A 27,741-nucleotide genomic window follows, 5' to 3' on the forward strand; every position below is an offset into this window, starting at 1 on the left:
AAATTAGAGACACTAATGCAAATGCGACGATATTTTCTCTTTTTTTTTTTGGTATCGTCATGAGTTTTACACATATGTTACAATTTGATTCTTTCCCAAATAAAAAATAAATAAAATAACCTTAGTGATAAAAATGACAACAGTACTTCCACGGGATTCGAACCGTCTACCTTCGCTATACAAACTCGTTGCTTTACCTAACTGAGCTATTTGCTCTCTTAGGTAAGCTGAACCTGTTCTACAGTAAAGACGATTTTTCATTACGATTGGGCTAACAATTCGTCTTTTTCCATAGGTAATTTCCACTATTTGCACTATCTATACGTTAATACTTAGCATAGATTCATATATTTGGAGTTCGCTGATAATGCATATAATAAGACATACTAGAAATATTTCGTTAAAATTTTCGTTTGTAGATCTAATCCACGCTTCTCTCAATGACATAGATGTCGCTGCTTCGTGTTGAACTGCAGAATTCCCTCGCGTTCTTGAAAATTTCCCACTTTAGCAGAGTTGGTAATTCTCGAGATTTCTGTCGATTTAATGTTTTTTGCTTCTAATTTCTTTATTTTAAGCTAATATCTAACACAAATATTAAAAACGGGTTTGTTATTAACCTGTCCTGCTGGGGAAACCTTCCGAAATTTCGAACATATAAAGAAAACGGAGATATTTTCAAAAAACTTCAAAATAAAGAGACGCGTCATTTATTTTGCTCATGGTAGTACATTGCCGTAGTTTGCCAATAGATTGGCCATCCTTACAACAGCAAAAGGGTCACTTGTATTCACCCAGAAGGGGTCGCCGAAAAATTTCACTCATATCAATGAATAGCAGCAGTAATAACAGCAGCAGAGAACAACATGTCAGCGACTAAGGCGTATTTCTCCATATTTCGTTTTCTACTTTATTGTATTTTAGTGTATTTTTATTTATTTTTTTTAACTTTAACCAATATGCTTCCCGCCCGAACTACGCGAAAAAAAAAATAAAATAAAAATAATATTTGCTCAAGGAAAAACAAATGGGGTAAGCATGGTGTGGAGTAACCTATGTAAATGTCTGGTGGGGGGAATCCAGCTTCCCTTTTCCTCTCTTTTTTTTTCACAAGAAAGCAACCCGTAAGCACGCGTGTATCATAAGTAGGCATAAGTTTGTAGCGGAACAACCCAGAGCAGGCAATATTGACTTTGCTTTATTTTCTAGGTTAACGCTTTCCTAGACACGAAGAGGGAGAGCGGCGGATTTCTCGTAAGAGAGAAATGAAATAATCAGGCGGCAGCAACGGATGGAATCCTATACTGTGAATGAGGAACCTGCAGCTGCAACGACGTATTCTTAAAGTCGGAGTTAAGTATTACAAGAAGAAAAAAAAATACATCTGTACGTATTAATGTTAGTAGCTACTAATAATATTGTACTGTTCAGCTATGTCAACACTTATTTTCCTTATAGGTTCTCTGTGTTTGGCAGCATATTGGGAGTCCTATAGGAGAAGAAGAAGGGTAACTCATTCGTGCCCGGGCACATTCACACAAAGAACAAAAAAAATATTCATCCCAATATGTTGGCAAAACATTCATTTTGGTATCAATTCGACATAACTTTTTCTGGGACGCGTCTAACTTTTCCTTGATATTGTAGTCATGGAAGGGCCCTGATTCTAAAGATGACTTATTTGCTCCTCAGATCACTTTTTAGCGCCGCCCACTGAGATGAGTGCCTATTATCCATAGTAGGCCATGGGTGTCTAATGCCTTCTACAGCATCGAAGGGAGAGGAGAATGGATTCCAGGAAGTAACTTTTTGTTTTCAGATTGATGAAGAGTATATTATAACTTTTTTTTACAATGTATTCCTTTCAGGCTCTATTTATAGCCATGTATGTACTTGTTCCGGTATGCCAGAGGTCTTGCATAACTACGTGTACTCCACTTTTTAGTGGTCTATGTGATGTATGAGATATTCAACACACTCACTAATTGAATAGACGCCAAGTTTTTGTTTTTCTCTTTTTTTTAAGTTGATGCGACTAAGTCTCATGAGCGACCTATATGTTACGCTTAACATTCCTCGTCCTCACTATCGCTAGAAACGTCTAGCTCGCGTGAGTTATCTCGGGGGAAATATTTCTTTAACCTTTCTATAGTTACAATCTGAGTGTGGTTAGGGTTTGCTACTAATTCGATTTTACAAGTATTTGTGGGAGAAATACTCCTTAGGTAATACGGTCCCATATACTTGGGTGTTAACTTTGGAGAAATATCCTTCTTAGGTAAATAATCTCTACACAATACTAAGTCACCAACCTTTAATTTAATAGGTTGTCTAGTGCGATCAACGCGTAATTTAGTCTGCTGCTGTGTATGTGTCATAGCCTTCTGGGCTAGTTTACGGATTAACTTTAGTTGTTTCTGATGTTTCTGTATTTTCGTGAATTGATACTGGGTGTCCAACTGAGTGGGAAACCTTGCCTTTTGACCAAAGACAATCTCATATGGGGAATATTTCCTAATAGGGGATGTTGATATATTATAGGCATATGCACACAAACGGACATATTCCGCCCACTTAGTAGGCTGTTTAGCCGTGTACTTAGTTAGGAAATTTGCAATGACAGAGTTGAATTGCTCACACAGTCCGTTCGTTGACGGTTTAAATGCTGCAGTTCGAACATGTTTAATGTCAAATAAGTCATTTAGTTCGGCCATTATCGTTGAGAGAAAATTACTTCCTCTATCCGTCAAGACCTCTTTAGGGGGGCCAAAGCGCGTGATTAACTCGTCCAACATGGCTCTAGCCACTGTCGGTGCTTTAATATTTCGTAGCGGTACTAATATTGCGAAATGGCTGAGATATTCTATCATAACTAGGATATAGCTGTAGCCTGCGCTACTATGTAGCGGGCCAAAAATATCCAAACTCCAACGGGAAAATAATTCCTCTTTTACAGGTAAAGGGTGAAGAAAACCTTGTTTCTTTTCTCTAGGGATGTTCACCCTCTGACATTCGTCACAAGAGCGGACGTACTCCTTAACTATTTTCCCCATGTTAGGAAAATAGTAACGTTCGTTCACTTTAGAGTAAGTGCGAGAAAATCCCGTATGGCCTCCACACAGCGGAGACGAATGGGCCTCTTGTAATATATCGGGGATAGCCTTTTCTGGTATCACTAGTTTCTTATCTTTGTTCATAACTCGATATAACACATCGTCAACTACAACATAGGGTTTTAGAGCACGACCAGTGGGGTTATCTTTCTTCTTTTGTATTAGTTCTCTAATTTTATCATCCTCTTTATGCATTGTTTTGATATCTAATTTGGGACATAACACTAAGTTGCACACGTCTGCACAATCTTCTTCTTGACCAAATTTGGAGGGTAATTCATCCTTTAGCGGACATCTTGACAAAAAGTCGGCGGTCACGTTATTGCGGCCTTTGACGTGTTGAATCGTAAATTGATAGGGTTGCAAACGAATTGCCCAACGCATGAAACGAGAATTTAGCATCTTATTGTTTCTGAGGTAACATATACCATGAACATCGGTCCGCACAATAAAGGGACGGTCTGCCAATAGAAAGTGGAAATGCAAAATTGTCTTAGTAACTCCTAGCGCTTCAAGCTCAACCGTGGAGTAGTTGAGCTCCGCTGGAGACAATGATTTCGAAAAATAGGCTATTGGATGTTCCTTGTTATCTTCTTTAATTTGTGCAACATATCCACCTATTCCGTCTCGACAAGCATCCGAATAAACTATGGCGTCCTGATTCGGGTCAAAGTGGGCAAGGACCGGAGCAGATGTAAGACAAGATTTCAAAGTATCCCATGCTTGTTTTTCAGTTTCTCCAAATTCGAATTTGGCGTTCTTTTTAGTCAACGAAATGAGTGGTTTTGCAATAGAGGAAAACCCTTGGACAAAAGCTCTGTAGAATGAACAAAGTCCAATAAAACTACGTATTTCTTTGACTGTAGTGGTGTATGGCACCTTTGATATAGCTTCCGTTTTTGCAGGATCTACACAAATCCCTCGCCTGCCGACGATGTGACCAAGCACAGAGGCTTCTTCGTAACCAAGTAACATTTCTTAGGGTTGAGTTTTAAGTTAGCCTCCCGGAGTCGAGAGAAAATAATTCTCGTTCTTTCTATTAACTCTGGGAAAGAAGGACTAGGACAAACCAAATCGTCTAAATAACAAATTACATACTTCTACATGATGTCACCAAATATAACATTCATCATATTTTGAAAAAGGGCCGGGGCCGTGCTTAGGCCGAATAATAGTCTCAAAAATTCGAATTTTCCACGGCTGCAGATGAATGCAGTCTTCTCTATATCACACGGACGGATTAATAATTGGTTGTAACCATTTTGCATATCCAGCGTATTTATGTATTTGGTACCATTCAGAAACGCTAGTATCTCATCTATACGTGGCACTGGCGTGTAATTGGGCCTTAATATCCTATTGAGACCCCTAAAATCTGTACATATGCGCGGGGAGCCATCTTTTTTAGTTACTATCACAATCGGTGCAGAATATGGGCTTTGACTTTCTCGGATAATATTGCTGTCTAACATTCTTTGGATCTCTGCCGCGACTATCTCTTTCTGTTTTGGTGTCTCTCTATATGGTGGGTGAGAAACAGGTATATCTGTAATGACCTCTAAGGGGCACATAAATTTATCGGTAGCCGCAGTCAGACGAGACTTGTCCCAGGCTACAACGTCCCTAAATTCCATCAATAAGTCCAGTAATTGGTTTCTTTCTTCTGGGTTTAGGTTTGGGCCAATATTTAGTACTTGAGCTAATTCTTCCTTTGTTTGGGGGACTTTCTGGGGTTGTTCAGGGACTTCCACGTCCTCTGTTTCATCTTTGTTAGTAAGGTGTATGATCTGATTAACGGCCTGTACGTCATTATCCGTCTTATCATTTAAGGACTCGACCTGGGGAACAAGTTTCCCTAAATAAAGATTTTTAGACAAAGATCTGGTTCGATCTGAACTATTAAAAATAGTCAGAGTGATATTTCCATTGTCGGTAAAAACTGGGCCTCTTGGGATCAAACAGGAGTGCCAATATCGAATTCCTTTGGACGGTAAGAATTCCCAAAGATGCACGTTCCCAGTTGGTGCGGTAATTTCTATGTCATATGAAGCCTTGGACGGCACGCGGACATTTGCTGGAAGGTGTACTTTATAAGTAGTGTCCGGATAGATATCAAAAAGTTCGTCGCTCAGCCCCAAGGGGTCTGGCACGACCTCTTTCTGACTATGATCCTGAGCAGAACTCTCTAGATCAGGGAGGGTTGCGGGATCATTTACACTTCCTTGCGTTATCAATTGTTTTTCTAATGTTTCTAACTGTCCACTATCTGCTTGGCCCTCTACAGGCTCATAAGGCGCCTGGGAGGCCAGGGGTGGCTTTACAGAGTGTTGGTTCTTTTTGTTATTTCTTGGCGCATAACACGCTTTCTTTTTCTTTCTAGGAATAATCTCTGTATCCGAACTTTCTGTAGAACTAGTTACCGAAGTTCCACTATTGCCTGATGAAGGGTCAAGACTGCATAGATTCCTTTCCTCTTTCTCTAAGTCAGGCGAATTGGTAAGTTCCAGCTCAGGAGCACTGGAAGACACCTTGCTTTTCTTAGTTCGTTTACGTCTTGCCTTTCTACATCTATTGACTTTTCCATTTGTTCTATTCGTAGGCTCCGAGGGAAATTTTGTAGTTTCCCTGGAACACACGAATACACGAGATGTAACTTCCTTAACAGGGAGTTGTTGTCTCTTTTCAGGTACACTAACAACGGGGTTTATGTGATTTCCGGTGACCAATTCTGGACACAGATCCTTCCTCCTGTATGGGAGGTTCCGTTTCCTATAAATTGGTTTGTTTGTATGAGGGGGGATAGAGAAAGCCATTTGTCTAGCCTTATCGTTCTGTCTTGATCGGGAATTGCTAAACGATCTTTTTCCTACTGATGGTGGATATCGTTTAACGTGTTTTAAGTCTAAGGTATGAATCACACCTTGACGAGTCCCATATGTACCTTTTGGGATTGTAAACCATAGATCTTCGACATGATTCCCGTCTTTATCTGCTAGTTCCATATATTTGGAATGAATGGTTGTGACATACTTGTGCAAAAAATCTATCCCCAAAATAACGTCATAGGCGCAAAACTGTGGGTCAACTATAGCTACGTCTAGAAATCTTCGTTTGGTTGTTTTCAAGTGATCCTTGAAGCAACACGCTATTCTCACCACAGGAATGTAATCTGTGGGTTGGGCACCGACACCGCGAAGCTTCACATAACCCTTCAGTCTTTCCGTTAGTGGAAATCTTGGAGGTAAGAGGGTTTTCGAAGCTATCGAAATTTCAGAGCCAGAATCGATAAGAGCTTGCGCCCAGCTGTCTCCTATTTTTATCTTGACTGTACAAAGCTGCGCCTGCCCATGTCCAAGGCCATAGGTATTTTGGTGATTGTTCCTATACGTTTTGTAACCCGGTTCTGCTACTACTTCGTCTGTGTAACAAGAACTAATCTGTACAAATCCTGGTTGGTGTTGTTCTTTAATGCTTGACCAGTCCAAGCGGTCATTTTCCCATATTACGTCATGGCTAATTCTCTGACTAACTAATCGTTGCGCTGTGTGAAATTTTCTAAGATATTGTAGGCACTGTCCGAGATTATCGCAATCATCCACTTCAAGCATCAGCTTATTGAGAATGTCTGGCAACAAACTCATTCTAAGTTTACTCATCAATTCACTTTCATTAACCCAACCTCGTAAGAATTTCAAATCCTTTATTAACTTATAAATGAATGCTAAAGTACTTTCATTGGGTTGTTGTTTTCTTGTATCAACGTCATATTCTAATCTTACAGTATACTCAATACTAGGGAAAACCTTTTTAAGTTTTTCCTTCATATCGTTATAGTTTAAAGGTGAAAGGTTTGCTAGGTCTACTAAATAAAAAGAGAAAGCTTCCCCTTTCAGACAGTAAGGAAGATAATTTACTATTTCTAGGGTTGACCATTCGTATATGCTAGCCACTAATTCATATTCTTGCAGGAAAAGTTCCACACACTCGTGTCTATTACCAGAGAAGGAGGGAATTTCAACATTTGGATAAATCTTAAAGGTTTGTGGTTTAGCACTAATAGTAGAATTTTGATTGTCTCCCTCGGGAGGAGGGTTGCTAACTTTACCTGTTATAACAGTGTCTGTAAATTTAGGTTTCTCAAAACTATATGGCATAGACGGCTCGGTAACCGGACTAGTTTTAATTTCTTGCTCAGATTTTAAATTTATATGAGACTTATCCTCAGGATCTACTTTTAAAAAGGACGAAAAATTTGATTTTTGCTTATCAGAAGTCTTATCTTCACTTGATGAATGTGAAACGGGCTCATCTTTCAGATCTAAGGACCTGTCTAGAGAAACCGAGGTGTTGAAATTTTCAAAAACGGACCTATAGTCGGTATCAGTTACGCTTCTATTTTCTAACTCGGAGGTTTGTTCTGAACTAAATTCTGATGTATAAGTTCTATCTTGTTCGCTAAATACTGAGTTTTCTGTCTTTTTCCCTTCGCTAAACTCAAATTTCTCCATGGGGGCCATGGGTGTAACCACGCTACTAGGTGGCGAAACAAACACTATCTGTAAGGGATTTAACTTTTCCTCTTGTTGGTACTTTTTCATTTCTTTAGTCGCAGGTGATTCACTAGGATCATTATAGGAACTAAATTTAGAACTAGTACTAGATGAAGGTTGTAAACCAATATTCTTAACACTATCAGTTTGTTTGTTGGATTCACTTTGGGTTGGAGAGGTTGAGGGATCGTCTCTATTTTCTACTTCATCTAAACAAATTACTGACGCACCAAATTCCGCGTAATCAAAGATTTTACCAATGTTTTCGTTTATTCTACTCTCAGACCAGGAATCGTTATTTTCTTTTTCTTCCTCTTCAATTTGCTTCTGGTGGTCAGAGCAAACTGAGGGAAAAGCATCATCACTTTTCTTCTCTTCGCCTAACCTCCTCTCAATTGGAGCAGGGGCGACGAGGTCATTTCTCTGGTCAGCGTGCTCTGTGGGAGGGTCTTGGTTCGCTGCTCGGGGAGTAGAAACCGTGGGAGGAGCCCAGTGGTCATATCGGAGTTCTCCTTCGGAGTTCCACGAAGGTTTTGACTCATCCTCCAGGGATGACGCAGGAGGAGACTCCGGTTTGTCGTTTTGTAATTTCGCTATTTCTTCGTTTTGTAATTTCTGTAGTTCGTATCCTAACCAATCGTCTTTCAACGACTCACCCCCATCTGAATCTGCACTACTAATATCTCCGTTTGACCACCTAACTTTACTAACTACACTGAGTATGTTATCTATACTGTCCAAATATTGCAGTTTCTCTTGGAGGGTAAGGCTGTCTTCAAACATGACAGGATTGGTTTGAGTAGCGGTTGTCCGAAGGACCTTAAGTTCACGGTCTGTATCAATCCGGATCATTTTAGGGAACTTATATTCAGTTTGAACGCTAACATCTTTCTTTTGAAAAACGTCGGTCTGTATTTCCATGTCAAAATTTCCAACTACATTTTCCTCAGGTAATAAATCTTCAAAGGGGGCTGAGGGGTCCGCTTGAAATAAAATACCTAATTTCTCTTCTTCGTCACCTTGGCGACGAACAACTGTGACCTGTACTTTCTTGTTTCGTAGTTGTTTAGTTAAAGGTCGAATTAAGTTTCCTACTGCTGGGGACAGTTCTGTTTGTAATGAATGCTTAATCTGGTCTATTAACGCTTTATCGTTAGATTGTGACAGAGAGCGCGATTCATTTTCATTATTCTCGTCAGAGTTGTCAATTTTCGTTTCCCTTGGTTCGGTTCCTATATTTGCATAAATTGGCTCTTTATTCGTGAAAGCCTTGGGTTCGAGACCAATATTTTCGTAAATTGGCTCTTTACTCGCTGAGATTCGTGATTCAGTATCTAAGTTAGCATACATGGTTCTAGGACCGATCTCAGCATAAACAGTTTCATCACTACTACCAGCGTAAAAAGATTGAAAGGTGGGTCTTTGCATTTCTAACTGCGTTCTAGGATCCGACAGTTCGTATTTAATAGGAAAATATAGCGCTACCGGGCTATCTGGTCCTTTTGATACACCAATGTCTTTATTTTCTACACTTAACACTAAATTACTTAATCTATTTTCCTTATCATCTAACTTATTATTATCTAAGGGACTTTGGTTCGAGGGGACATCAGGTATTACACCTGCTGTTTTTTCTATCTCAATTGTTGCCTGAGGCCATTCCTGACCTGCAGTTATTAGTTCGGCTATCTCTAGTTCGTCTTTTAAATTTACTTCATTCACTAGAGTTTTTGGATCTACCCCAGGTGGGGTCTCGTCCGTATCTGAATTTACATAGATCGTCCTAGGAGCTGGCGTTGGTTTTTCACTTGAACCAGCACTTTGTATTTCTATCTCATTTCTAGTCGGTATAGGACTAGACGCGGCCAGCGGTGTTAGATCACAACCACTCGCTGGTGCTTCTGGGGTTTGCGGGCTCGCGGTCGTTGGTTCACGATATCTTGGCTGACTCCACGTATCCAAGTATCTCGGTAATGGATTCTTTTTCCAACGACCAAACTCAGGAGGAGAATGCCCGTGGACTTTTATTTTATTGCACTCAATACAATAATAATTATTCCACCGATCTAAAATATAACGGTGCTTGCCCGTGGGTGTCTTAGGACAATGAGATTGCCCTAAATCTAATAGCTTTTCTTTTATTTTCTGCGCGAAACTCATTTTTGAAAATAAATCTGTTTTTCTTTTAAGTCAGTGGCCTCTCAAACCAGGGCAGTGGGTAATCAACCTATTTCCTCTGATATAATAAGAATTTATTCACTGATAGCTACTTCCTTCGGAAATACGTCAAATTGTTACGTATTATGAGACTTATTATTATTTCAATATCTTCATTTAACTTCCTTTGAACTGGAAATACTCAACTTCCCTTTCTTTATAAATTTTGCTTTATTTTTTTGAACGGGAAACGGAAAGTGACTAGACAGCTGTTTATAACAGATAATGCCTATTTGTTCACTTATGAGGAGTTTTACTTTTTACTTCTATTCTTAAACTTGTTTTCTTTTTTAAACAAAACCCAAACAACATTGTTTTAATCTATTTTGTTTTTAAATTCACAAGGGGGACTTCGATCATCCAACCATTGGTTCATGTACCTGCATTTTGATTTTAGGTATTGCATTTGCATAAAGGTGAGTTTTAGGCAGTTATTCCCAGGCAGCCGTCGGGCATGCACCCCTATTACAGAGGGGCCCTGCTGGACCAAAAGAATAAGATACCTGTGACCCCCAAGCTTTGCATGGGAAAGGATTTTAGACACCTATCGCCGGACAGACTAGTCGAACTTTCATCCCGTAAAACGGGCGGTTCTACTGTCTAGAGATAAAACTGCCTGTGATCCTCCCCAAATAAGTGGTAAGGGTATTAGCCACTTATCGCCAGACAAACTAGTCGAACTTTCATCCCGTAAAACGGGAGGTTCTGTTGCCTAGAGATAAAACTGACTGTGACCCTACCAAAGCTGGCAGAAGCGTAAGCAGACTTAGGGTTTTGCAAGTACATGAGACAAGAGCTGAATTCTGTATTAACACTCGCGTCCCGGTTTTTTCATTTCCATTACTACACAAGAAAAAACGTCGTGAGGTGAACTGAGTCTTGCTCTGCGGAACCTAGCAACTATTCCGCTGACTTATAACAACTTAAAGCGAGAGAAGTTGAGAATAAAAAAAAATCATCGCCACTTCACTACTTGTGAAACGCACTACTTAGAGCAGAAAAATTATACTTGTATATCAGAGTCATAGGCTGAACACCGCCTAGTCCAAGTACGCCACTGAACTGTACTGATTTACATAGTATCGATTCACCACTTGACTAGTCAAAAGAAAAACTTCGCGTATACTTTTCACTTTTTTTTATTGATAGCTCTTCGGTAAAAAAAAAATCACTCCCGATTTGCTAAAAACGCGTTTTAGGGCAACTGAGATAGTTGGTTCCCCTATAAAGTGAATGAGCACCAGAGATTTGTTTAGAGATTCAAGAACACACAGTCAGTTACCCGGCGAACACCGAACACCATAAAATGTTATATATGATGTTTTGATTGTTCTGAGATTGGCGTAGCAATTGTGTACACTTTCTTTTGTGAAATCGTAACTGAGATCACTTCTTCACTCTCCACCCAGTATTACAAAGTTGGTTCGGAGACCAACTCCCTTTTAGCCTCGGTCTCGAAAAACGTCTTTAGCTTACTGGTTCGAAGATGATGAGAAAGTGCACTATTAGTGGTAGAGCTTGGTACTAGGAATCGAAACCCAGGTAACATATGAAGACTGTGAGTTGAATCTAATTAGGTGGGATAGCTTGACTAAATCAAAGAGACCATTTCACTTTTCGTTTTAGTAAAAAAAATAAAAATAGAAATACAGATGAATTTAACAAAATCGGTTACTTGGAATTACAACTTGGAAGTTTTACTACATCATCTAAGTGGGAGCACAACCCCTATAATACTCAATGGGTGCTAGAAGGTTTCATGCTAAACCGCGATTTATTGAATATAGTGAGATATGACTTCGTACATCGCAACTTGCATTGGTCCGAAGAGAAAACTATTAATTCTCGAAGAGGGATTTTGGTCTCAAGTTGAAGGGACTTCGTATTCGACACAAACATTCTCAAAGTGCTCATCTCGCGTTAAAGGGGGAACTTAGAAAAAATAATCACATACCTGTTGTTCTACTAAGCGTCCGGGTCTTGGGAGCACACACACTCGTCGACGTTCTACTGTAGAATCCACCGGAGCGGCGAACAGGCCTCGTTTATAAAGGCGTTTCGTCCCTCGCATTTCTGCCAGTTTTGACGTAGCTCGAAGGCGACGTCACGAGCCTCATCGAGCATGGGAGAGACTTCTTCACGCGCATGCTCAATAGTGGTTAAGACTTCTAGGTTTTTCTATGATTTTTCTCTATCACGCCGGGATTGGAATTCCTATTTTACATTTATTTTTACAGTTTTATTTTACACCTAACTCTAACTACATAATAGATTTCCTGTATTTATTGCTTTCGTGGTATTCCCTAAATATTGCATCTAGGACCCAGTTCTGTGATCTGAGTAAATCATAGCTAGGGTCCCACCACTAATACATGCGTGTGGATTGGTGTCAATGAGGCATCAGGTCACTAATTCAATCTGACCCTCGACTGACTCCGTTCTCCCTATCTCTCTTTTCCTTACTACACACACAATATGAAAAGCGCGGGCGTCTCGCCCCATAATTTGGGTCCGGCTTAGGACTTCGAGGCACAACTGTGTAACAATATATATAAAGCAGTTTTCTGTTATGTGACTAAACTTAATGAAATTTGAAATAAAATATAAGAATGATTAGCTTGAAATCTAATGTATAAAAAATAACTAAACTAATTAAATATATATATGAAATCTGAATGTAAAATTTAGATTGCATATGCAAATTTCAAGAATAATAAAAATAAAAATAAATAAAAATATCTCTGTAAAGCTTGCCTTTAACAGTAGCTTTCAAAAAAGACTTCAATAGAAGGAAGGATGTGTGTGTGTTTTCTTGGATGTCTACTTGAAACTTTCTTTTTTTCTTTGTTTCTAGCCCATTGTTTTATATGAAAAAGTATTCTTTTTTAATGTACGGTTTTTTAATTGTTTGATTTTACTTATTTCTACTTCTGGCCTATTTTCTTATCCCTTGCTTTATAAGTATTCTTATATGTAATGTAATGTTGTTTTAGATTTATTTATAAATATTAAAATTACATAATACAGTAGAAAAATTTTGCATAGTATACATTTAAAGAGTTCAAGAAGAAATCTGTAAATTAACTTGCTAAAATTCTCGTTTGTTTCAAAGAATAAATATAATGTTTCCATACATAAATTAATGACTGAGAAACGATGATTGTGTCGACATTCAACACACTTAAGTGCTATTTTTCTTTGTTGGGAGTTATAAAACCTACAATTAAAATAATACATATTTCGCTAAATATTTCTATGAACGCACGGGTTCATTAGTTGTTAGTATATACATTTCCTACCTTGGAAACTTAACAGGTTTGCTTACTCTATGATCTTTATGTATATATATATATATATATATATATATATATATATATATATATATATATATATATATATATATATATATATATAATATTAAATAGATAGTCATTTTATATTTGGCTCGCTCGGACTCACTTCCCTCAGTTGTGCTCGCATTTATTTCGGCTTGCTCTGAGTGACAAGCTCGAGAGTTTGGACACCTATGTGATAAGCCAAATTTGTAAAAACAAAATACTATTTTTAGTATCCTTGGATATCTTATGACCATTTGCTGTTGACAAGTTTTAGAACGAAGGAGACTAGATGACAATAGCGTTCCCAATCGTGCTTCGCAATTTCTAACTGGATCAGATTACCTTCCTTCCCTTCCTTTGAAGCAAGAAAATAGTGTGACTTCCCTTAAGAGTAGCCTCTACTTTTAATTTTGCGCTCGGGAACATACTGTCCTGCCAGCATACATTAAATATAAATATTTCTTTATTAAATCCGAATTTAATAATATAAAATTTAAAAGGGCGAGTAGATTATAGTCTGTATTTTGCTAAAAGAACAAAAATTAAAGTTAATGAAATCTCAAGTAAGATGTTGGTGAGTATGAAATTCCGTCATAACACCACATTGGGTCTAGAAGTTGTGTGTAATACATTTGAGAATTATATAGCATAGTATGGTTCTACTTTTCGATTCACCTATACATTGCTTTAAGTATATAAAAGCCGATTCTTAAGTTGCATAATATAACGGAAAAGTAGTACATTATTTAAAATGAGTTAATATAAAGGACTCGGTTAAAAGAGAAACACAACTGTCAATTTACGAAGTTATCGTGAAATTTTGTTTCGTATTCGTTTGAAGCTAAATATTTTTTCAGCAACGAAATTGTATGAGACTTATCTCGTCCCGAAGGCGAGAACATTCACCACTTTTTTGCAAGGTATCAATACTAATATAAGTTTCCGGCAACATTTAGCTGTTTCGTTACATATGTGCTAATCTTTACTGGAATAGGAACTGATATATCCTCAATTAAAATATTGTGACAAACAACACCAAACTCGAGTTGTGGCAAACGACACACCATTGTTTTAGAGTAGCTTTCGATAAAAGACTTTACATAAATGAACTACCTTGTAAATTTTAGAGGTTTCCTTAAACAATGTTGTTAATGTAAAAAAAAGAATGGCATGGAATTTGTTACTAAAACTACAAGTACAAATGCCAGCCTTACAAACACCACTCATGAAATCTATCAAAAAATATTTTTATTTCCAAAATCAGCCTGAAATGTCACACACTCTTCAAGTGGGTAAATATAACTCATTACAAATAATACATCGACTCTCTCGCCCGACTCCCACTCAATCGACTCAATCCCCCTCACCCTCAGCCACGCTCATGCACCCTCCCTCACCCTCAAGAAGTGTTGGTAAGCCAATCTCCTTAACCCTTATCCGGGCAAGACATTTTTGTAACGTAAACGGGCAACCGGGGCCTGTCAGGCCCAGTATATATTTTAAGTGCAGAATACACAAAATCAATGCCTATTGTCACTTACTGTTTAGACTAGTCTAGAATGTACCGGTATATATTTTTGTCAAGTAGCGAAACTTCGTGTCACGCTTTTGTAAGCCAAGCAGAATAGCAAATCCGTTCCAGACATTTTTGTAACGTAAACGGGCAACCGGGGCCTGTCAGGCCCCGTATATATTTTAAGTGCAGAACACTCAAAATTCAATGTCTGTTGCCGCATACTGTTCCGACTAAAGGTTACAATAGTCACGTGTTCAATATATAATTATGTGACAATTTGATCTAATATTTGACAGGAATTTCACTAAAGTTATACGGGGCCTCCTAGGCCCCCGTTGCCCGGTTACGTCAGGAAAAGATTTTCAAATTTAAAAAAAAACATTAGCTTTACCAACTTGATATGTTCCTGATTTTAACTTTGACGAAAGATAGAAGAATTCAGTATTTTATGTCTTCGAAATATGTATGGTTATTGAGAAATTTTAGAGAAATGAAGCTACTGGACCTGGGAGGCCCCGGTTGCCCCGATAAGGGTTAAATACGAAATTCGAATAGTTAATTTAACGTTCCACGGCTTTGTCTTTTATTCTAAAGGAGACGGGCAACTAATGCAAATGAATAATGGTAAAATTAAGTCCTTGTGTTCGCTCACTGAGAGTTGAACCCGTGAGGGTGTCCATCTCTGTTCCAAACACTACAAGGACACGAGCACAGAAATACTGATGACAGTTAAAATTCCGACCTTGCTCTTCAGAGGAATTCGAACCCCTAGTGGATTGCGCCTCATGATCAGAAGCCGAACGCCCGAGATCACTCGGCTAGTGCCACCGGCTCAATTTGCCTAGAATTCCTCATATGAATATAAGAAAATAAACTAGTAGTTACGGAACATAAACATAGAACTCTCTATTTCTACTCGTGTTGATACAATTCAAAAGAATGTGGAAACAATTTATGTCGTCTTTTCTTCTTTGGAAATTAGAAGTTATGGTAAAGACGAAATGTAATGTAAATCGGGGCCATCCCTGCAACCGATCACCAGCGCCGTAACTTACTTTTTTCTGGAGGGCAGCATTAATAAGTTATTTAAGCCCCCTAGAAAAAGTTGCTTTTCTAATTCTTGGGCCCCCTCTTTCCAACTTTCTGTTAATCTTTATGCCCCCCGGAGCCTGTGGGCCCTCCCGCACGGCAAGTTCTGCGGTTCCGTTAGTAACTCCCTGGGCTCATTCCATAGATGACAAAATTATTAAGGGGACACTATTGATAAATCTCAAAGTCATACGAATAAACAGGGTGTTAATGATCTATACCGACAAACTGTAAGTTGTGATTCCTCACATCAAAATAATACAAAAAGTTAATATGGACCTATGGCGAAAAGTACATAGTTTCAGAGGTATGCTTGTCCAAAATCCCGAAAAAAACAAATTTCAACAGGCCCTATTTCGAATTCCAGAAACCGTGGATGGTGGTCCTAATCAGCGTAAAGGAACCCATGCATGCACAATCCAAAAATACTTATTTCGTAAATTTTCAATAGGTATACAGGGTATTTTCTACAGAGTGTAATTCTCAGATGTTTTCAATATAGCCTGATTTCAAGAAGGGTCCAAAGTTGGCAATAGGAAGGCGTTGATAACAATGGACATCCGATTGTTCGGAGGGTAGTCGGAAGTGTTTAAGAGCTATATCGTCAGCAGCACGGTTTCTCGTACTCTGGGAAACGCATGCAGCAAAGCTTTCTTTCACGCTTAAAAGTGAAGAAAACGAGAAATATACTGCGACGAAATGCATCGCATCGCACATAATTTCCAGCCCAACAGAACATGGAGGTACCGGTTCCTAAAACTTCCGACTTCCCTCTGAAGCATCGAATGTCCATTATTATCAACGCTTACCTTCTGCCAACTTTGGACCCTCCTTAAAATCAGGGTATAATTAAAACATTTTAAAAGAATTCGATGTTTCAAGAAAGGTTATTAGTATTGTCATTCATCGAAAAAGACCAGACAATGAAAATACCAGACTTTAACGAGTTCCTAATAAAAAAAGTTGCTGCAATCAAAACGAAGAGAATATTTTTTCTATTAATATAAGATAGTAATTGTATAAAATGTTCTAATCTTTAATTTTTTTGTCATAATTATATTTACCTAGGTATTTTTACATATCAAATAGTATGTGCGTCTAAATTTATATTCATTAGCTAATGAATTCAGCTTCTATCTTCTGTCTCCGATCGTTCGTACTGCAACACCCGAGACCAGCGTTCACTGGCCGCCACTGATTGCAAACAGAGAACCTACAACGCCAATCCACACAGAAAGTTCAAATGCTAAGTCATTGCTTTCTATACAGGGATTTCTTCCTATGCTGATACCTCAAATACTATCGTTAACTACTAGGCTGTAATTGACATGTTTAGTGGCATAGTGAGAAAATACAAAAGGCGGAACAAGAAATTCTGTTTCCAGATTTTAGTAGTCTAGAGTTACGTGTTGATACTTGCAATTTATTTTCCCTTCCTATCTTTGTAAAGGGAGAACTTTCCAATGTAAAATTCATCTGTTTAGCAACTTCTACCACAAAATCTCCGTAAATACGATCTGTTAGAAAAAAACTCTTTCGTCGTTGTCAGAGAATTATAATGCATTAACTATTTTTCGTTGAAGTTTTAAATATTAAATGCTACTGCGTATTGTGAAGTATGAGATCCTTATTCCATTAAAATGATTATTAAAGTGTAATTGCTTTCCATACTTTCAGTAGCCTTCTCGTATGTATATGTGGCCACTGATTGAGATTATCAGTGTATAAATTTGAAGTGTCTTAAGTAGAAAAGAAAATTTCAGAACTATTTTAGTACGACCAGTGAGCGTGGAAAATTGAGATGGAAAATACCACGTGGGATTCTTATGCTTATTCCAGTTTGTGACGGGTGCGAAATTTGTGAATATATGCTTGTGAAAATAACATAAGACAGAGAAGGAAGTGGTACTTTAACATTACTACAAAATCATGGAGTGCTTCCACTAGGGAAATTGTGTAAATCTTGTAGTAAGAAAGCTGTTTTCAAAAAGAAATGAAGGTGTTTCCTTGCCAAGGTAAGGTTCCTTAAGGGGGTTCTAGGTCAAAACCGTGCAAACAATAAATGCGATGGGCAAAGAAGCGCGTGTAAATACAGCGTGGACAAGAACAGCGCATGAACAAAAACAGCAGATGCAAACACCGCGGGGACAATAACAGCGCATGGACGAAAACTGCGCAAGGACAAAAGCAGTGCATGCAAATGCCTCATGGATGAAAACAGCGCATGAACAAAAATAGCGCAAGGACAAAAACAACACATGCAAATAAATCGTCGACAAAAACATCGCATGAACAGAAACCGCACAAGGACAAAAGCAATGCATGCAAATACCGCGTGAGCGAAAACAGCCCATGGACAAAAACATAGACGAACATTTGGCTCTATGCTCGCTCGTGCTCGAGCTCACTTCTTTCAACTGGGCTCCCGCTCACTCGGGCTCAAGATCACTTACTTCAGTTGAGCTCGTACTCACTCGGGCTTGCTCTCACACGAACGGATCAATATATGAATTAGGTTGAGAACGGCTGCCACAGAATGTTTAAAATTTGTATAGACATGCGTAGGAAAGATGAATCAGGAACAATTACAGCAGAAGTCACTTATGTTTGACAACCCAAATGTCTTTACTGTTTCAGGTTACATAATTCTCAGACAAAAACAGCACATGAACAATAACCGCGCAAGTACAAACGCAGCGCATTCAAATCCCGTGTGAGCGAAAACAGCCCATGAACAAAAATCATAGATGAACATTTTGCACTGGGCTCGCTCGCGCTCGAGCCCACTTATTTAAACTGGGCTTGCACTCATTTACCTCAGTTGGGCTCGCGTTTCCGATCACTTCCCTCTACTGTTCTTGCAATCATTCGCGCTCACGGTCACTTGGGCTCGCGATCACTTACTTCAATTGAGCTAGTACTACTACTACTATTTCTACTACTACTGTTGCTACTACTACTACTCGAACAACAACTACTACTACTTATACTTATGTCGAGAACAGAACCCAACCAATCCCTGTGGGGCTTCTAACCCGTTTCTACTTAGTACTACTACTACTCCTACGGCTACTACTATTAGTGCTGCTGCTAGTACTTCTGCTGCTACTACAACTACTACTACATATGTCGAGAACAGAACCCAACCAACCACTGCTGAGCTACTTACCGTTACCATTATTATTATTATTATTTATTATTGCTAATACTAGTAACATTGGAGCAGAAAGTAAAAGATATCCCTACTCTACTTTATCATACCCTTAAGCGGTATCCGGTCAAAACAGCCCAAGGACAAAAGCAGCGCATGGAGGAAAACAGCGCATGGACAAAAACAGCGGGTGCAAATACCGCATGGACAGAAACAGCGCATGAACAAAATCCGCGCAAGAACAAAAACAGCGCATGCTAATACCGCGTGAAAAAATAGCGGATGGACAAAAACAGCACAAGCAAATACCGCGTGGATAAAAATAGCCCATCAACAAAAACAGCGCAAGGACAAAAACAGCGCTTGCATATACGGCGTGGACAAAAACAGCGCATGGACAAAAGCCACGAAAGGACAAAACAGCAAATACCGCGTGAGCGAAAACAGCGCATAGACAAAAACCATAGAAGAAGAATTGGCACTAGGCTCGCTCGCGCTCGAGCTCACTTCTTTCAACGGGGTCCGCGCTCACTCGGGCTCGCGATCACTTACTTCAATTGGGTTCGCGCTTTCGACCACTTTCCTCAACTGTTTTCGCAATCACTCGCGCTCGCGGTCATTTGGTCTCGCACTCACCTCTCTCCACTGAGCTCGTACTCACTCGGGTTTGCACACGCATGAGCGGGTCACGATAGGAATTAGGTTGAGAACCGCTGTCACAGACTTTTACAATTTTTATAGACATGACAAGTTATGTCTATAAAACTCTATAAAACTTGTTATGCCTTAAGCATGACAAGTTCGAGCGTTCGATCGCAGTCCTTTCCACTGTGTGCGCGCTCACTCGGGCTCGCAATCACTTACTTCAGTGGGGCTCGCGCTCACCTCTCTCGACTGTGCTTGTATTCACTCGCGCTTGAACCCACACGATCTAGCACTCACTATTCTTAACTGGGCTCGCGCTCACTCGGACTGACGTTCATTTCTCTCAACTGAGCTCACACTCACTCGGGCTCGAGCTCATTTACATTAACACAGCTCGAACACGCGATCACTTCTCTCAACTGAGCTATCATTCACTCAAGCACACGCTAACTTCCCTCAACAGGGCTCTCGCTCGGGATCACTTCTCTCAGCTTAGCTCGCGCGCACTTGGTCTCGCGATCACCTCCAAAAAAGTTGCTCGCTCTCAATTCTTTTGAATGGCTCGCTCTTACTAATACTAAGTGGGGTCGCGTTCACTCGGACTCCCGCTCACTTCTCTCAACTGAGCTTGCGCTCACTGAGGCTCGCGCTCACTCGGTCTCCCATTCATTTATCTCGACTGGGCTCACGATCAGTCAGACTTGCGCTTACTTATTTTATACTGGCTCGGGCTCACTCAGGCTCGTGCACACTTATTCTGCCGGAGCCCGGCTGAGCGCTAATGTCGAGCTCATGAGGGTCGGGCTCGCTAGTTTGGACACCTATAAAAAGAGCAGCGCATCCATGGCCCTCAATCCGCGTCCTTTCCCAAATCAAACATTAAGGCAATAATTATGAGACTAATTTAGCAAAGCACACTAGATCTTGCCCTGAAACCGACTCTGGGCTTTATCGCGCTGACTTGCAGTATTTCAAACTTTACTATAGACATCATCTTATTGCTGATTCCTACGACTTAGGAGTATATCAACAAGTAACACTTTCCAATTGTAATACTCCGATTTTGATAAAACTTGACAGGTACATACTACAAATAAAACAAACGAATACGTGTTTTCTATTTTCTGCAGAAAACGGCTTTAGGGAGCACAAAATTTTGAAAGTTGACGACCGAAAGGCAATATGAAGCGCACCAAGATGAATGAAGTTGTGCACAGATATTGTAGACGTAAAATGAGGGAAAACGTGTTTCGTATTTTTCTGAAGGAAACAGTTGAGTGGCGTACGGACCCCTCAAAACCTTTGATCATGAAATGTCAAAAGTGATTATAACAATATACTAGAAGTACCTAAAAGTCTTGAAGAATATCAACGAAATTTTGTGTAGAGACAATGCGCAAAATATAAACGAATACATTTTTTATTTTCTGAGGAAAGACGGTTTTAGGCGACAAAAGCCACCCACCTAAAATTTTGAAAGTTGACTACCGAAAGGCAAGAAGAAGTACACGTAAAATGGTGGAATGTATGTTTCGTATTTTCCTGAGAAAAAAACTGTTGGGTGGACCACAGACATTCTAAACTGTTGATTAGAAGATATCAAAAGTGCAAATAATTATACTTCAGAAGTTCCTAAAGAATATGGAGAATTGCAACGAAACTTCATATAGAGACAATTTGCAAAACAACAAATGAAACATGTTTTAATTTGTGCGGAAAAACTGTAACTGGTTTCTGGGGCCAAGGTCCTCTCCGCAAAAAGGTAAATATAACCGTAATGTTGCTGGAAGGAGTGGACGGAAGCAAATGAAATTGTGTGTAGATATTATATATGTAAAATAAGGCCTTTTGTCTCTCAAATGTCCCTATCCGGTTCACTTCAAATTTGGCACATCAACAGCAAGAAGGGAATAAATCGACACGTGTTTTTGTTTATGGGGGAAAAAATTGTAAGGGTTAAATGAGCATCCTGAAATACTATAAAATACGCTATACTGTTTGTATTGTGTTAACTCTTTGATTTACTAAATTTGAAGAAATCGGATGTGGACACTTGTGAAACACAGAAGGCCTTATTTTACATATGCAATATCTACATATAATTTCGTTCGCTTCGGTGTACTCCTTCCGCCACCCAACTCCTCGGTCCACCGAACAATTTATTTCTTTCAAGAAAATACGAACATTCCCTCATCTTACATCTACAATATGTGCGCACAATTTCATTCACTTCTGTCCACTTCTTCTTGCCTGCCGGACGTCAAATTTCAAAATTTTGGGTGGGGAATTTCGCCCCTAAAACAGTTTTTCCGCAGAAAATAAAAAAAGTATTTGTGTATTTTTAAGTGTTATCACTAAACTAAGTTTCTTTTTAATTCTTCGTGTCCTTTAGACATTTGTGACATGTTATTATCACTTTTGATATATCGTGATCAAAGGTTTGCAGGGGCCCGTGAACCACTCAACCGTTTTATCGAAAAAAAAAAACGAAAACCGTATTCCTCATTTTACGTCTACTTTATTTGTGCACAATTTCGTTCACTTCGGTCCATTCTTTTTGCCTTTCGGGCGTCAAATTTCAATACTTTGGGTGTACCTTTTGCCCTTACAACAGTTTCTCAGCAGAAAATAAAAAATTGTATTCGTTTATCTTTTGCTTATTGTCCCTACACAAAAGTTTCTCCCAATTCTTCATATTCTTTAGGCACTTCTGACATGCTGTTATTAGCATTTTTGATATTTCGTGATCAAAAGTTTAGAGGGGTCCATGCCACACTCAACCGTTTTCTCCAGGAAAATACGAAAAACCTATTCTACGTCCAAAATGTCGACAATATCTGTGCACAATTTCGTTCACCTCGGTCTACATGTTTTCGCATTTCGTGCGTCAACTTTCAAACTTTTGGTGATGGCTTTTGAACCTAAGACCTTTTACCCAGAAAATAAAAAAACACGTATTCGTTTATTTCATGCATAGTATCTACCTGCCAAATTTTATCAAAATCGAAGTGTTACACTTGGGAAGTGTTACTTTAAGTCACTCGTTACGCAAAATATGACAAATAGAGTATCCAAGATATCAATGCGAAGAAATAGGCACACCAGAACACCACACTTGTTTTGGTGTCCATTACTGGAAGAACGAATAGAATGAAGAGATTAAATAAAAAGGAAAGAAATAAACGAAATTATGGCTAATGAGAAAGACAATAAGACATTAAGTAAAATAACAAATGACTAATGAGAAGTAATAAGAGGAGAATATACTAGGACAAATGATTAAAATTGTAAACGAAACGGAGAAACACCGAAATAGGAATGATGTTTATAGTAGTGTAGCTGAATGAATGGAAGAGTAGCTGTGAATCTTTCTGTGAAAGAGGACTCCTCCAGGATCGTCGGCATTCCTCGTGTCCCAGAAAGAAACTGTATGCTTGCTCTCGATATATCCCCGGGTAAAACCGGATACCAACTTCGAATGATCGAGAGAGTCTGTGTGTGTGTTAAACGGTGTCGGAAAGAGTGTTTTGTGTAAATAGTAAATTTATAACTACCTTTAATGAAAAAATATCTCGGAACGCAAGCGCAATCCAATATCCGGATTACCGTATTCAAATAACATGTGAATCTCACAAGGAACATACATGAACGTGTCGTCCGGACGTCAGAATCAAACCTAGTTCATGCGATAAACATAACTAAAAATTAGATACCAAGGACAATGGAAAAAGTCCCTTGAGCCCATTAATCCTGTTAGAATAAAAAAAATTGTCGACTCGCAGTGATATCAACACTGTTCATTGGAAAGTCATGCTTTATAATTCGTTCTCTTGAGCATGAAACAAGTTTTCTAGAGGTGTTATGTATTGGCGGCTATAATGTATTTGGAAACGGAAAATTGGAAAACATCCCTCCAAAAATGCCTCACATCAAATTGGACTACCTCTGGAGTGGCCCCAGATAAAAGTACACAATCCAAATATATCCTGAAAAAATACTACAGGGTTTTAAAAGTGAGTGTATTAAGTTTCCTTTTGATAGACGGAATAGATATGAAGGGAAAGGTTCTATACCAATAGGCTATGTACATACAAAACCGAACAAATGACTTGACCTATAAAGACAATACAATACAAAAAGCATAAACAGAATACTATTGGTTGAGATATGAAGAATTGTACAAAGTTTGCTTTGGGAAAGGATGTGCATTACGGGCCGTGCATGCGTTGTCTTTATCATAGGTGTCCAAACTCATGAGCCTGCTCCCAAACTCGGCACTTGTGTTCAGCTGGGTTAGGGCTCTATAATTGAGCGCGAGCCCTAGACTCAATTATATAAGTGTGCGCAAGTCCGAGTGAGAGTGAGGCAAATGAAGAGATGTACGTGCGAGCGCGAGCTCAGTTTTGAAGTGATCACTAGCGTGTATGCGAACAAACTTACAATTAGTCAGCGCGAGGCCATTCGAGGGAATTGAGTACGAGCTCGTGTGATCGACAAGCCCAGCTTGGGAAAGTGATCGGGAGCCCAGTTGAGAGAAGTGATCACGAGCTCGAGCCCGGTTGAGGGAAGTGAGTGATAGCTCAATTGAGAGAAGTGAGCGTGAGCCCAGTCGAAAGAAGTTAGTGCAAGCCCGAGTGAGCGTGAGGTCAGTTGAGAGAAGTGAGCAAGAGTTCGAATGAACGCGAGCCCATTTAGATTAGTGAGCGGAAGCCCAAGTGAGCGCGAGATCATTCGAGAGAATTGAGTGCAAGCACATATGAGAGCGAGTCCAGTTTGGGGAAGTGATCGCGAGCCCAGTTGAGAAAAGTGATCGCGAGCTCTAGCCCGGTTGAGGGAACTGTGTGCAAGACCAAATGATTGCTAGCTCAATTCAGGTAAGTGATCGCGTACCCAGCTGAAAGAAGTGCGCTCGAGCGCGAGCGAGCCCAGTGCAAAACGTTCATCTATGATTTTTGTCCACGCTGTATTTCCATGAGTTCTTTTGTCCATGCGCTGTTTTTGTCCATATATCTATTTAACTAGGAAGAGTGCTTGTCAATTATGCAACCTGAAACAGTAAAGACATTTGGATTGTCACACTTAAGGGACTTCTGCTGTAATTGTTCCTGACTCATCTTTCCTTGGATGTCTATAAAATTTGTAATCAATCTGTGGCAGTGGTTCTCCACCTAATTCATATATTGTTCCGTTCGTGTGAGTGCAAGCCCAAGTGAGTACGAGCTCAGTGGAGAGAGGTGAGTGCGAGACCAAATGACCGCGAGCCCGAATGATTGCGAAAACAGTTGAGGAAAGTGGTCGAAAGCGCGAGCCCAATTGAGGTAAGTGATCGAGAGTCCGAGTGAGCGCGGACCCCGTTGAAAAAAGTGAGCTCGAGCGCGAGCGAGCCTAGTGCCAATTCTTCTTCTATGGTTTTTGTCTATGCGCTGTTTTCGCTCACGCGGTATTTGCTGTTTTGTCCTTTCGTGGCTTTTGTCCATGCGCTGTTTTTGTCCACGCCGTATATGCAAGCGCTGTTTTTGTCCTTGCGCTATTTTTGTTGATGGGCTATTTTTATCCACGCGGTATTTGCTTGTGCTGTTTTTGTCCATGCGCTATTTTTTCACGCGGTATTAGCATGCGCTGTTTTTGTTCTTGCGCGGATTTTGTTCATGCGCTGTTTCTGTCCATGCGGTATTTGCATGCGCTGTTTTTGTCCTTGCGTGGTTATTGTCTATGCGCTACTTTTCTACGCGGTATTTCCATGCGCTGTTTTTGTCCATGCGCTATTTTTGTCCATGCGCTGTTTTTCTCCATGCACTGCTTTTGTCCTTGGGCTGTTTTGACCGGATACCGCTTAAGTGTATGATAAAGTAGAGCAGGGATATATTTTACTTTCTGCTCCAATCTTACTAGTATTAGCAGTAATAATAATAATAATAATAATAATAATAATAATAATAATAATAATAATAAAAATAATAGTAGTAGTAGTAGTAGTAGTAGTAGTAGTTGTAGTAACGGTAAGTAGCTCAGCAGTGGTTGCTTGGGTTCTGTTCTTGACATAAGTAGTAGTAGTAGTAGTAGTAGTAGCAGCAGCAGAAGTACTAGCAGCAGCACTAATAGTAGTAGCCGTAGGAGTAGTAGTAGTACTAAGTAGAAACGGGTTAGAAGCCCCACAGGGGTTGGTTGGTTTCTGTTCTCGACATAAGTATAAGTAGTAGTAGTAGTTGTTGTTGTTCGAGTAGTAGTAGCAGCAGCAGTAGTAGTAGAAATAGTAGTAGTAGTAGGAACGGGTTACAAGCCCCACAGGGGTTGGTTGCGTTCTGTTCTCGATATAAGTATAATTAGTAGTAATAGTAGTAGCAGGAGTATTATTATTATTATTAGTAGCAGTAGTGATAGTAGTAGTGGTGGTAGTAGTAGTAGCACTAGTAGGAGTAGTAGCTTTAGTAGCAGTAGTAGTAATAGTAGTAGTGGTAGTAATAGTACTAGCAGGAACGGGTTAGTAGCCCCGCAGGAGTTGGTTGGGTTCTGCTTTCAACATAATTAGTTGTAGTATTAGTAAGCAGTATTAGGTAGTATGATGATTAGGGGTATGATGATGTATGTGTGGATATTCCATATCGTTGTTCTATTTGTATTCTTGGTTACTTTTTTTGTGGGAAGGGTTAACTTGGTACATTGTTGATTACCAACATGTCATCTTACCACTTTTTCATAATAAGGTACCGGTAATACATATGCCACAACGATATAGGATCTCCAAATATGCTACAATAGCCACACCAGCGTTGTAAACATTACCATTATTTGTTTTGTGGCAGAGTAAGGTAATCCTAAAAATGCATTAATTTAAAGTTTAGGTCAGGGAGACTTTTCCCTCCACCTGAAACCATTCCCACCAACTACCGATAAAATGATGAAGCAAAGTTTTAGAATATAGAATAAATCTTAAATTATACTAAGTTTGCTTTCTAGAATAATACCTCTAAAATTTACTTTTCCATCCACATACATTAATTAGCAAGATAAAATGAATTTGGTTCTATGTACTAATAAACGTGTATTCTGATTAGCAAAGTGCTCTGAAGTTGGGTTCTTATAATACAATAGTGAAATATTACTGAGATATCATTTTCTGGGGCCAATTTTTTTAATGGTTCCAAACTTCATACATTTTGTACGATCTTCTTGAAAGATGAAGCCTCGTGGCTCTGTATAAGTTATTTCTTAGAATTTATTATAGTAATTTTGTCCTTGTAGTCAACGAACCTGCGAATAAAGAAAAAGAATTTTCATAATATACTAATAAAAGATAATAAAAGACAAATTGGAAGAAAGAGAAGATAGAAGAAAGAATATATAAGAAGAAATAAATTAGGTATCGTAATAATTAATTGCTGTGCTGGGAAAGTTGAATACTTACAATACTAATCTCATTAATAATATTTTCGGAAGGATGCGATATTTAGAATCATGATGCAGCTAGGGGATGAGAGAGTAATTAAAGAAAATATGTTATTGAATAAATCCAATTAAGAACTAATGCTGAGATCTAGAAATACGCACGAGAAAACCTTACGGACAATAAATGTATTATGGTAATGGGCTGAAGTGAATTTGGCACTTCATGTGTGATTTTTCATTCATTCACGTAGCAAATATGCTAAAGCTACACCAATAGACGTTCGTTTAGGAACTGCCCCCTTTTAAGTGTGGTATGATTGGTTTTGGCTAATTTTGACCATGGCGTACCCGTGTTACAATTTTGGAAAACATATGTGATTGTAGGGTTAAGGCGACATCTAAAATTATTTTTTTCATAATTGTGCTCGAAGACCACAATAGGTCAAAAGAGAATCAAAATAGTGAATCGAATTTTTTTGAGAGGGGGAAAATGGTCGGAGGGAGCTGTTAATATTTTCAGACAAAGCCCTTGCATACACCTATATATAATCTAAGTTTGAACACAATCGATCGACCCATTCTTGACAAATAAATTAATCCCAGATTTTCGATTTTGCGCCATTTGTCATGAGCCAGTGAGAGTTGAGGATCGAAACATGAGGAATTAATGTGTCTTGGGGTATCTACATGCCACCCACTTGTCGTCCCAAGATTCATCTGAGGCCATTCCACTATA

General features: G+C 39.1%; 1 protein-coding gene across 1 annotated transcript in view; it reads left to right on the forward strand.

Annotated features, from left to right (window-relative positions):
* Positions 1-1,210: 1,210 nt before the first annotated feature.
* Positions 1,211-27,741, forward strand: part of LOC145673464 (lysosomal alpha-glucosidase-like) — a 264,976-nt gene continuing 238,445 nt past the window's right edge. The window contains exon 1 of the mRNA XM_081743185.1: positions 1,211-1,386. The gene's annotated coding sequence lies outside the window, so the exon portion shown is untranslated. The remainder of the gene's footprint in view (positions 1,387-27,741) is intronic.

Source organism: Thermobia domestica, chromosome 16 (genome assembly GCF_964235325.1).
Source record: "Thermobia domestica chromosome 16, izTheDome1.hap1.1, whole genome shotgun sequence".
Classification (NCBI taxonomy): domain Eukaryota; kingdom Metazoa; phylum Arthropoda; class Insecta; order Zygentoma; family Lepismatidae; genus Thermobia; species Thermobia domestica.